This window comes from Lynx rufus, unplaced genomic scaffold, assembly GCF_022079265.1.
Source record: "Lynx rufus isolate CCGP_SWC_20201006 ecotype Redwood Valley unplaced genomic scaffold, mLynRuf1.p SCAF_3, whole genome shotgun sequence".
Classification (NCBI taxonomy): Eukaryota; Metazoa; Chordata; class Mammalia; order Carnivora; family Felidae; genus Lynx; species Lynx rufus.
This window is the reverse complement of record NW_025814845.1, coordinates 56,995,123-57,007,790: the sequence shown is the minus strand read 5'-3', so window position 1 is coordinate 57,007,790 and position 12,668 is coordinate 56,995,123. Positions and strand designations below refer to the sequence as shown.

The 12,668-nt window shown below is 39.7% G+C and overlaps 1 protein-coding gene across 1 annotated transcript in view; it reads right to left on the bottom strand.

The window, feature by feature from the left end:
* MTHFD2L (methylenetetrahydrofolate dehydrogenase (NADP+ dependent) 2 like) overlaps positions 1-12,668 on the bottom strand; it is a 143,584-nt gene that overhangs the window by 37,146 nt on the left and 93,770 nt on the right. The window lies entirely within an intron of this gene.

Below are 12,668 nucleotides of genomic sequence, written 5' to 3'. Positions count from 1 at the left end.
GGGGAATTCAGAGACAAGCTCTTTGCTTTAGACAGAATTCAGAAGTAACTCCTGATGCAGATGTAGGGAGCTTTCTGTTAACTTTTTGTGAATAACCTTAAGCTTGAAATAGGAGATTTAAACACAGGAAAAACCACAGTGGGAAACAGCCCCAATGCCAGACTTCCAGCACCTTTCTGAACATTTTGGAAGGGCTGAAGAACAAAACCAGAATAAGACTTGGAATAAATTTATAGCCTTACAAGGAAAACAATCAGACACTTCCAATCATTAAACACAAAGAGGGAGTCGCTTGGTAAAGACATCTGTAGAGATGATAAACAGAAAGAAAAAAAAAAAAAACATTGACAAGAAAAGAAAAAAGAAGAGAAGAGAAAAAGAAATCTTAAAGAAAGGAAACAACGTACTTGGTTATTTGAGGAAGAGGAGGAGGAGGAATCAAATTCCCAATCTCCCATTTTCCCTCAAATTCGCAAGGAGAAAGTTCTCACGATTGTTAAGGGACAATCTTTTGCTTGATCTGAGCACTACTTTACCATTTTTATTCAACGTCTCCCTTGGAGTAAATGAATTACTCAGGTGGTGAGTGTCTAATAATCCTCAGACATTCGGCATGTCCTGGCCCAGAGCAGGGGTACAATCTTTCCTCTGTGACAGCACACCTGCTAACTCGATAAGGAGGGATGCAGTCTGAATATGGACTTCCCGGCAGATTAATGACATTTTGATGGTCTCTTTCTTAAAACCCCTGAAAACTCCCTATTCATAATGCGGCCACAGTTCACTTGAATATTGACTTAGATTTACTGGTACCTGTGTGTCTAACTCAAACCCAAACTGAAGATCTCAAAGAGGTGTCACAGTTTTCATGGATGACACTTCTATGACATTGGCACGATTAATGAGGCTGAGCCCACCAAGGTTCACACTGACCTCTTTAAATCTCTATCTAAATTTACATAATACTCTTTAAAAAAATTTTTTAACATTTATTCATTTTTGAGAGAGAGAGAGAGAGAGAGAGAGAGAGAGAGAGAGAATGAGCGGGGGAGGGGCAGAGAGAAAGTGGGAGACAGAATCTGAAGCAGGCTCCAGGCTTTTAGTTGTCAGCACAGAGCCCAACACTGGGTTCAATCAAACCCACAAGCCAGGAGATCATGACTTGAGCTGAAGTCGGACCCTTAACCAACTGAGCCACCCAGGCACTCCACATAATACTCTCTTAAAGCACAAGCTAAAGTAATAAAGTAAGTGAATAAACAATTAACTAATAGAGAATGGACTGATTTTTAAAATATTCATCCTCCTAGTTAAAAATCCCAGTGGGTGAGGATATAGATTCATTCAGGATTTTAGAGTCACAAGTAGAATATTCATTCCCTGGTCCCTGTAGTAGCAAACTCAAATTCTATTTTGTCTTTGTGCCTTCTCAGGCAATATATTTTAGTTTTAGATCTGTATTGTGTTTTCTTGAGAGTCCCTTTAGATCACAATAATCAATACTTATTCGTCTTCTTCTGAAATTATCAACACTATACCTATCTGGGCCATTATGCCCAGGGTTTACTAAGGCACCTCACTTTTCATTAAGTTCTCAACCAGGGCCTAAAGAATTCAAAAATTCCCTGGAATTCTGCTCTTTTATTCAGATGAAGATTCAGGGCAGTACATATATGTCAGAAGATATGAGTCAGAAGCTGAATTTGAAGTTTCTAACAGTTCAAAGTACTTTTACATTACGCTGGTCCATCAGTGCATGTATTCCTGAAGTCCATACGACAGAAGAAACATTGTAAGTACAATAAACCAGCTATTGGAATTTACAGAAGCATTTGCTGTCGTGCAATAAACCAGCTATTGGAATTTACAGAAGCATTTGCTGTCGTGACCTCCCACCTTGATACTTAGTAGTTTTCAAAACTCATATGGGCCGGTCTGAGTTCCTGAGGAAACATTTCAATTCTCTATTCTGGGGTATTCAGTAAAAAATGAAATTTAATTGTTATATACTTAAAATGTCATCATTAAAAAATTCTAGCTTTCAAATATAATTACACACCAAAGCCCAAGGCAGGTTTGGAAGCCTGCCAATTAATCCCAAGCCAATCAATCCACCTATGAATAGATTTCTGACAGAAAACAAGACCTATTATTAATACAAATTTTGAGAAATAACTGGGATAATTATTTTAGGGGGAAGTATTCCCATCAGAAAATTTAGTGAGAGGATTTCTGATTTATCTAAGATTTCTCAGTTGTGGGTAGAAAATCTCCTTGATTGATAAGTAGACTAACCCATGGGTTATCTACACAGGATCATGATATTTCAAAAGTTAGGGCTTTCTTATTAGGTGACCGCAAATCTGTTACTGTGTATTCCTTATATGACAGACATGAAATAAATCACCAGTGTTATCTTACCAAACTATAATGACTAAACATAACATCTTACAAACAATGCCAATACCTAAAGCACACACAGAGCATACCAGTATACTCTAGGAGCTAAGTTCACCCTGATATGAAAGTGTAAACATTACCCTTTGTGCAAGTCTGAGGCTATATCCTTATTAATTAGAACCCCAGCTGGGTATTTTTGGATGCCTATTTGACAATCTCAGAATCGAGTTCGCATGAGTTAAAAAAAAAAAAAAAATCCTTTCCTTAGGAATCCTATCATGGTCATCTTCAAGTCTTTATAAAATGGCTCAGTCAAGGCACCCTGATAAAAGGAAGCACCATATTTACACATCCATTTAATTAGTAGAGTTCAAAGCGCTGTGCAAACATTATCTAATTAAACTTCACAACAATTCAGTGAAGCAAGAGAAGGTTTACCCATTATCCTCATTCACAGAAGAGAGATTTTGAGGTGCTGAGAGGCCAAATGATTTCTTAGTTTCACAATGATGAGTCAGAGGTGAGGCTGGGAACAAAACCAAAACTCTTTTTCAGACATAAAAGTAACACCATGGAAATGCTTATTCAGGTGGATTACTCCTTCAGCTGGAAGCTGTCCTACTACATGAATAACAAGAGTAATTGCAGTGGAATTTGTATGAATGTATATGTTTCTTTGTAGATTAGAAAAACTTTCTTCAGCATTATTTGCTTTGGAGACAGTCCTATGATGGCTAAATGCATCCTTACTAAATAGAACCTATAATACTAGTAAGAGGACTTCAGTATCTTCCCCCCAGAAGTCCCCCTGTTATGTCTAGGAATCCTCAAGAAGTATTTATAAACTAGTGACTCAGTGGCAATGACCACAGAGTATATCTTCTTTTTCTCTGGTTTCTTTGTTTCCTGTTGGATGTTTGTTTGGCTATGACGCCTATCATTAGAATACCGTCCATAACAAGAACAATTTCTGGATGCTTGCAAAGCTTCTTGGGATGCCAGAACAGTGCCAAATTCCTGACAGCGCTGAGGGCCACCAGGGCCCTGCTCTGTGCCATACTGGATCATTTAGGAGGATGGAATCCCTTTGTTCCCAGAAATTCACAGGATCACTCTTGAGTAGTTCCATTAGCTTCTGCCTTGGATCTTTTCTCTGCAAAATCCAGTGAACCTGTGAGGGCTGGATGCATGCTTCTCTTCCTTTCACCAACCGAACCTTGTTCCCTTCAAATAGACATTGGTGCATCCGGGGCATGAGCAGGGACTGGAGGGCAGTGGGGGTAATAGGTGAGGGTCTACACTACTAACCACCATGCTGGAGACAGAGTATTAAAGTCAAATGAAATAGGTTTCAAACATTTGTAATCCTTTCTTTAAAGGAAAAATGTTTACGAAGCTCAGTATGTAAAATGATCAAAGCGAGGAGAGATGTACCAGTTGAAAAGAGCAGATGGAGGGAGGGGCTCTACCACCAGCCAACAGCCCCTTAGGTTTCCCAGAGTCAAATGTGAAAACCAGTGAGTACAATTCCTTTGCTTTAAGGACGTAGCTCCTGAAGGCCACATGTTCTAGATAAGGCATACAAATGACCCGACATTCAGGAAACACAAACCATTTTTTCACAATCCCTCTAATTCCCTTTGTCTGTAGCGCTAATCTTCCCTTCTCCTGTCTTGTTATGTACTCGTCTCCGCCTGTTAGTAGCCAATATTGTGGCTGGACGAGCCCTTGTGGATTTTATTATGACTGTAAGACACCCTCAGCAATAACCATCATGCAACTTCGAGAAAAAGAAAAGTGTATTATTTGTAAGAGCTGGAAATTGCATAGCACACCAGGGGGCACACGGTGAGATCACGGGCAGGGAGAGAATGCACAGGCCTGGCATTCTGCTTTTATTGTGATCAACGGTAGGGGCCTAGGGTTTCCTGGGCTCACTCTTTATCGGAAGTTAATTTGCGTTATTGTTATAAGTTATTGTGAAGTTAAAACACAAGAGTGGGAATTCAAAGTTCTGGAAGAGAAAATGTAAACAGCCCAAATGCTCAGTTATCAAGGTCAACCAAGATCCCTAAAACAAAGAAGTCTGGCAGGGAGAGGCAGCCTGGCTCTTTATCTAGTAGCTGGCGAGGTGTTTACTTGAGATAGCCATCTTTGAAATGGATGCCTCTTTGAATCAAAGCTCTTGGGCCTAACTTATTCAGCACTTGTATTACAAAAAGTAAAGCCAACTACCTATCAGGGCTTCTGCTACACACGTCCTTTGAGCATTCCAGCAGCAGCTGAGACAATCTGTGCTTATTGATTCAGAGAAGTGATGCAGACAAGAAAGGGAACAGAGAAGAACTTCCTCTCTGGCTCCTGGATTTCAAAAGACTAACACTTGAGGAGGACAGAGGGACTCAAGCTAGAAAATGAAAGGGCCAAATATAAAATCAGGATAGTTGGAAGAGGTGATGAGAGCTTAGACTTACGAGGCTCCAAGGGAAAGGAATGTGCCTTGGGCCGTGTCTTGGACGGTTGGCAAGAAACCCAGTATTGGTTTGGGATGTCCAAGAACAAACGAATCTTTTCCTCATAGTCTGGGTAGCGGGTGAGAAGGTGTCATGGCCCCAAATTCTTAAATGGATGCAAGAGGAGCCTAGGAAGATGCCTTACTTTTTAAGAGTTTCCTAGAGCAAAGTTATAAAGCCACTGGAAACAAAAGGACCAGCCTATGTGTAGACAGTTGGCCAAGGACCAGATGAGATGAAGCTCAGCGGCCACATGTCCCAATTAGGTAAACTGCATTTCTTCCTCATCTACCACACAAGGTACTGCTCTAGAAATCTTGCTGCTAGACAAATGTTGATAAAGAGAGTATTAAACGTGGCAGATGGTACAATATGTCAAATTACTATTTTACTAACCTATATATTTAGGATTACCCATGACAAAAATACTAGCCACGGCAAATTTTAAGTGCTTGTCGAGTTTCCTCTGTTGCTTGGCCAATATCTAAGACTCAGGTTCAAATCCCAGGCTGTACAGATAAAACCTAGGGAACCTTGGAGAAGTGCCTATTTCAGTCTCAGTTTCTCTATCTACATATCTAGAATAATAACAACTTCATAAAAGTGGCTAGAGAAGTAAATGAAATGATGTATATAAAGTACTTAGCACATGGCCTGGCATATTGGAAAATACCCAATACATGCTCAGGATATGCCAAAGTTATTCACAGATTATCCTGGACAAAAAAAAAAAAAAAAAATGGAAGAAGAGAAAGCTACTGTATATGCACATGTTATGTTTAATGTGGTATTGACAGAGCAGGCAGTTAGTTAGACATGAGCTGGGGGCCAGGACAGTGATCAATAGGTTACATTTTAGAAGCCTGGGGGGGACACCATCATACCTTAAATGTTTGGGTACACCACACCTTGACCTTGTGGCTTCCAAGACCCCAGGGCTAAGAGATCAAGAGCCACAGTTGCAAAAAAAAATATGCGCTCTCTTCTTCCACCTCTGCCAAGGTAACCCTTAGACTCATTATAATGCATTTGCATTGTGATTTCAGCCCCCACCCAAGGCTGTCATGACAGTTGCTGTACAAACCTTGTAGGGTCAGAACCTCTGCCCTCCAACCTGTAGGAGGGGTCCCCCAAGTGATTAGAAGCAGCCTCCATTACAGATGCCCCATCCCTGACCTGAGACCCTGTTCACTTAAAAGGAAAGGACCCCTATAGCCTCAGAGAAGTTGCCACCTCAAGTGGGCGTGAGCAGTGGTGGGGCGGAGAGAGGGACAGAGAGAAAGAATCCCAAGTAGGCTCCACGCTGTCAGCCCAGAGCTGGACTTGAACCCACAAACCGTGAGATCATGACGTGAGCCAAAACCAACAGTCAGACGCTTAACCCACTGAATGAACCACACAGGCACACGGGACTCTCCTCCTTGAGAGTGTACAGTCCCTAATAAACTGCTTTCTGCTTGCTACTTTCCTCCTGGCTGTCTTAATTTGAGTGCAAATCCTCACGTAAATCTTTGCTGGGGAATCCAAGGACAGAAAGATCCATTCACACAACACAGCCTATCTCACTGGTAAGAGTATTTTTCAAACTGTGAGTGGTGACCCATTAATGAGTCATAAAACAATCCAGGGGCAATCAGCCTCTTTTTTTTTTTTTTTTTTTTTTTTGAAAAAAAGGAATAGCATAGCATGATGTGGCACTGCATCAATCAAAGAGCAAAACACACAGTAAGGGTAAGTAATCCATCATAAAAATTTGTCTTATTTTATATATACGTATGTAAGTATATATTAAGTCATGAAATGTATTATATATTGCATTAAAGGCCCTCATTCTTTATCCCCATTCCCCCTGTATTCGAACTCCTTACCATGTGACTTTGCAGTTGCTTCATTTAAGAGGTGAAGTCTATTTTTCATGCTCTGGACCTAAGCCTGGCCAAGGGAATCAATCTGACCAATAGAATGAGATAGAACTGACAATGTGCCAGTTCAAAACCTAGCCTGAAAGGTCTTCATATTGCCACTTGTGTTTGGCAACCTTGCAATCACTGTGAGGTCACATCTGGGCCTGTTTGCTGGTCCTAGGTTAAGGAGGAGACACGCATGGAACAGCTACCACACATCAATCCAGCCTAGAGTAGAGTGGAGCCTTCAGCAGACTTGACGACACATAAGTAAGCCAGTCAACCTAGAAATACACGAATGAATCAATATGAGATCAGATGAACCTCGTCCAGCAGATCAGGCTCCCAGCAAACCACAGACTTGTGAGTGAAAATAATGACTGTTGTCTTAAGCCACTGAGTTTTGGCATGATTGTTCTGCAGCAATAGTGTGAACTAAAACAAATAAATTGGTCGTAATTAAAATGCTTGAAAGACACAGATTAGAAATGGATGCATATTCTATCAATTATAATGGGCACTGAATTTTTTTTCCAATGGCTCAGGTCATGATCTCACGGTTGGTAGGTTTGAGCCTGCATAGGGCTCTGCACTGACAGCATGCAGCCTGCTTGGGATTTTTTTCTCTCCCTCTCTCTCTGTCCCTCCCCCACTCATGTGCTCTCTCTCCAAATAAATAAATAAATTTCAAAATTCTTTTAGGGGTGCCTGGGTGGCTCAGTCATTTGAGCATCTGACTTCGGCTCAGGTCATGATCTCCCGGTTTGTGAATTCGAGCCCTACATCGGGCCCTGTGCTGACAGCTCAGAGCCTGTAGCCTGCTTCAGGTTATATGTCTCCTTCTCTCTCTACCCCTCCCCACCATGCTCTCTCTCTCAAAAAAAAAAACCAAAAATAATAAATAAACATTAAAAAATTTTTTTAAGTGGTCAGACGGCAGTCTTTGCCTTATTCTTGATCATATGGGGGAATGCATTCATGCTTTTACTGGAAAGTATGATGTTGGCTGTAAGGTTTTGATAAATGCTATTTACCAGGTTGAGGAAGTCCCCTTCTCACTCTGCTCAGAGGTTTTTTGTGTAATGAATGATGGATTTGGTCAAATGTGATTTTTGAGAATATTGAGATGATGATGATGATGATGATGATGATGATTGTTTGGTTTTAGTTTGTTAAAATGGTGAATTACATGGATTGATTTTCTAATGTGAGACCAATCTTGCACTTTTCTGTGGTAAACAAAACTCAAATTGGTCATGATGTATTATACCCTTGAATATATTACATTAAATTTGGATAAGTTTTGTTCAGAATATTTGCATCTATATTCATGAAAGTTATTGGTCTGTAATTTTCTTGTGATATATTTGTCTAGTTTTGGTGTCAGTGGCCAATTGGAAAGTGTTCCTTATTTTTCAGTTTTCTGGAAGAGTTGGTATAGAGTTGAAATGGTAATATTTGTTCCTTAAATGCTAAGTAAAATTCACCAGTGAAACCATTTGGACATCAAGATTTCTTTGTGGGAGGAACTTTATAAATGTAATCCTTTTGATAAATATACAGCTATTTTAGGTTCTAGATTTCTTTTTTTTGTTTTAATATATTTTTTTAAATTTATTTTGAGGGAGAGAGAGACTGAGCTGGGGGAGGGACAGAGAGGGAGAGAGAAATCCCAAGCAGTCTCTGTACTGTCAGCATAGAGCCCTATGCAGGGCTTGAACCCACGAACCGTGAGATCATGACCTTAGCCGATGGACGCTCAACTGATTGAACCACCAAGGTGCCTTAGATTTCTTCTTGAGTAAGTTTTGGTATCTCATGTCTTTCAAAAAATTGGTCCATTTCATCTAACTTGTTAAATTCATTGGCATATATTTTGTCATCATACTCCTTTATTATCCTTTTAACATCTGTAGAATTTATAATTATATTAACTCTCTTATTTCTAATATTGGTCATTTATATTTTCTATTTTTTCCCCCTAATCAGTCTGGCTAGAGGTATGTCAACTACCTAGATTTTCTATGTGTTCTACTCAACACACTGTGAATCTTGAGTTTTTCCAGTCTGGATAGTAGAAATAGGTACTACTCCTGGTCCTATGTAGGTGCTGGGCACTATTCTCTCTATTCCTTTCAGGTGGTACCTTCTCTGCCATGGATAGTTTCCTTATATACATGCACCCTGAGTACTTAAGAGTGACCCTCTGAAGTCCAAGTTCTCTCTCTGTGCAGCCTCTCCTCTTTAGTATTGTGTCCTGTGAACCTCAGCCGTGATGGTCTTCCCAGACTCTCAGCTCATTCTCCTCTGCTCAGAGAGTCCAGCATGCTTTGCCGGGGCCACCCCCATCCCATCCCATCCCATGGCACAGCCTTGAAACCCTCATGCCAGTCAGATGGGGCAATCAAAGAGCTCACCTCATTTGTTTCCTGTGTCTCAGGGATCACTTTTCTAAGTTGCTGAATGTCTAGTGAATGTAAATTGTTTTTTCATATATCTTGTCATCTTTGTTTTTGTTTTTGTATTTCAGTTGTCTCAGGCAAGAAACAACCCCTGTTCCCACGTCTTGGTCAGAAGCAGAGTCTCATGATTATATGACTATAGGTGAATACATTTTTATAAGGAAGTTTCACACCAATACCTATAAACCTAGATTATTCCTTTCAAGTGTCATCCACTGTGTGTATGCACACCATTTTATTTATCTATTCCTCTACTGGTAAACACTTGTGCCATTTTCAGTTGTTCGCTATTAAAATAAACAACAGGAAACATTTCTGTATGTATAGACAGATTTCCCTTTAGACATAAAATAAACGAGATATCTAGGTCATACGCAATGCACATTTTGAGATTTACTGGTATTTTCAAATTACCTTCTGGAGTGACTGAAGTGAAACATACCTTCAGCAGTGTATACAAGTATATGCTTTCCTACATTCTTGCCAACAATTAACATCATCGGATTTTTTTATTCTATGCCAATCTGATGTGTGAAAAAGTGTCTCATCTTGTTTGGGTCTGCATTTGTCTGCATTAGTGACACTGAGCAATTTTTCATGTTTACTGACCATTTAAACATCTTCTATAAATCACCTTTTTAAAATGTCCATTTATTTATTTTGAGAGAGAGAGCATGCACGCAGGTGGGCAAGCAGAGGAGAGGCACAGAGAGAGAGGGAGAGAATGAATCCCAAGCAGGCTCTGGGCTATCAGGACAGAGATGGATGCAGGGCGTGAGCCCATGAACTGTGAGATCATGACCTGAGTTGGATGTTTGCCCAACTGAGCCATCCAGGTGCCCCTAAATCACCCTTTTTAAAACTAGGTTTTTGTATATTCCATAATCATTAATTTTTTTTAATGTTTATTTATTTTTGAGAGAGACAGATATAGAGCATGAGCAGGGGAGGGGCAGAGAGAGAGGGAGACACAGAACCTGAAGCACGCTCCAGGCTCTGAGCTGTCAGCACAGAGCCCCATGCAGGGCTCTAACTGATGAACTACAAGATTAAGACCTGAGCCGAAGTCGGCGTTTAACCCACTGAGCCACCCAGGTGCCCCCATAATCATTTTAAAAAATTATTTATGAGATTGTTCCTTGCCATGGTAAATCCTTCTGTCACCATGGGCTACAGGGGGGCTTTCTGAGAGACCTGAGCTCACTGGTCCCATGCACTACATTGTCTTCTCATAAGACTCAGGGTAATGCAATTTCTGGCCAGGAAACAAGGGCAGGATCATGGCATTCCCCAGTGTATTCGGATGGAAGCTGGTAATAAAATCAGGTACAACTCTAAGAGGAGACATGGGAACGGTCTATAAGCTGGGTCTATAAGGAATCACACAAGAAATGGCACATGTATTTGTGCTGTATGAGGTCCCTTGCTCCTATCATATCACTCTGTAACATCACGTCTACCTGGATGATAGAACATGTTTTATTGGGAATACGATTTTCCTCTATTTCTATGCTTTTGCAATAGTAGATTGGTTTAGTGATAAACACATGAGGCCTTTTGTTTGGATAATAAATAAAATTTAAAAATGTATTTGTATATGCTGGATATAATGCAAGTATTTTGTTACAATATAATGCTTATATTTTAACTTCGTTTAATGGGCCCCTTGTCCTATAGGTTTTAAAAATTTAATGTGTTGAATTGTGTCAAGATTTTGCTGATTTTCACTTCTCTTTGTATCTGTGTGTGTGTGTATCTTTTCCAAGGAAGTTTTACCTGCTCTTAACTCATGAAGATATTTTCCTGTTAAATTCTCCAATAACTTATTTTATTTATTATTATTACTTTATTCTCCTATTCCATCCGTAATTAATTTTTACGTATAGGGTAGGATAAGAATCTAATTGGAATTTTTTTTTCCTAAATGGGAAGTCAATTGTTCTAACACTATTATATTGAATTATTTCCCTCAGTGTTTAACGACCATACCTTATTTCATACATGTATATGTGTGTGTTTCTGGGTTTTTAAATTTCCTCTCCTCTGCTCCTTTCCCTTTCTTCTCTTCCCACAAATCAGTTTGTATAAGACACAATTATGTATTCTTTTTCTTTTAATTTTTTTTTTCAACGTTTATTTATTTTTGGGACAGAGAGAAACAGAGCATGAATGGGGGAGGGGCAGAGAGAGAGGGAGACACAGAATTGGAAACAGGCTCCAGGCTCTGAGCCATCAGCCCAGAGCCTGACGCGGGGCTCGAACTCACGGACCGCAAGATCATGACCTGGCTGAAGTCGGAGGCTTAACCGACTACGCCACCCAGGCGCCCCTGTATTCTTTAAAGAATAGAAATTTTCTCAAAATCATTTACTACTTATATTTTTTAATATGAAGAACTCTACCATTTCTATTTTTTAAATATTTAATAGCTTAATCAGAGTTCCTACTCCTTGAGTTAGTTTTGGCCATTTTTCCCCCTTAGGTTTAAAAATAGTATCTAGGTTTTAAATTTAGTGGCATAAATTTATTTATATATTTTTTATTATAAAATGTTTCACAATCTCATAGTTACACACAATGAAACATTTTCTGATGTTATTTTCTGTGCCATTTCTCTCTCTCTCTCTCTTTTTTTCCTTTTCTTGCCCCTAACTTTGCTCCTAATGACTACTTTACATATATCCATGAAAATTTTGGTGTATTCTAGTACAGATTATAAATTTATTTTAGTCAGTCTTCCTCTCTTGGTATCATACCCAGTTTGTGGGCTCCACTAATTGTCAATTGATTGCTCCATTGTCTCAAGAATACCTTGGGGGAATGAATTGCTCTACAGTCTGATTCAGTTAGATTTAAACTTCTTTAGAGGGATAGTCTTTGAGGCCAGTCTTTTGTTCTACTGGCAGGAGGTGTTCTCTTTGCTTTATTTTTCCTTGTTTTTGTCCATTAAACATAGAGCTGATCTGTGGTTTAACAAGTTGCTCTAAAGGACTATCAGCCTCCTCTCAAGTTGTCTACCACCAAAATCTCCACAATTTTTAACAGTGCCTTTAGGCTTGAACTTCCTTACAGTCACTCCAGATAAAGTCATTTCCCTTACAAAGAACTATATGGCTCTCTGTTCTTACAGCCTGACATTCCCCCTAGACAAAATCTCTGAGCCACTCCTCCAGACCTGAGGGTGGGGACAGTGAGTTTCAAAGAAGAGCCACTCTGAAGATCTGAACTGATGTGGTTTTCTTGGTCCCATACTTTTACTCACCCTTCACAATCTTTCTCCACGCAAATCCTGTAATATTGTTGATTGGAAATTTTATTTCCAACTTATCAACCATGTTAAATTGAATGATTAATGTTATTTTATACAGTCAGCACTCAGACAGACATAT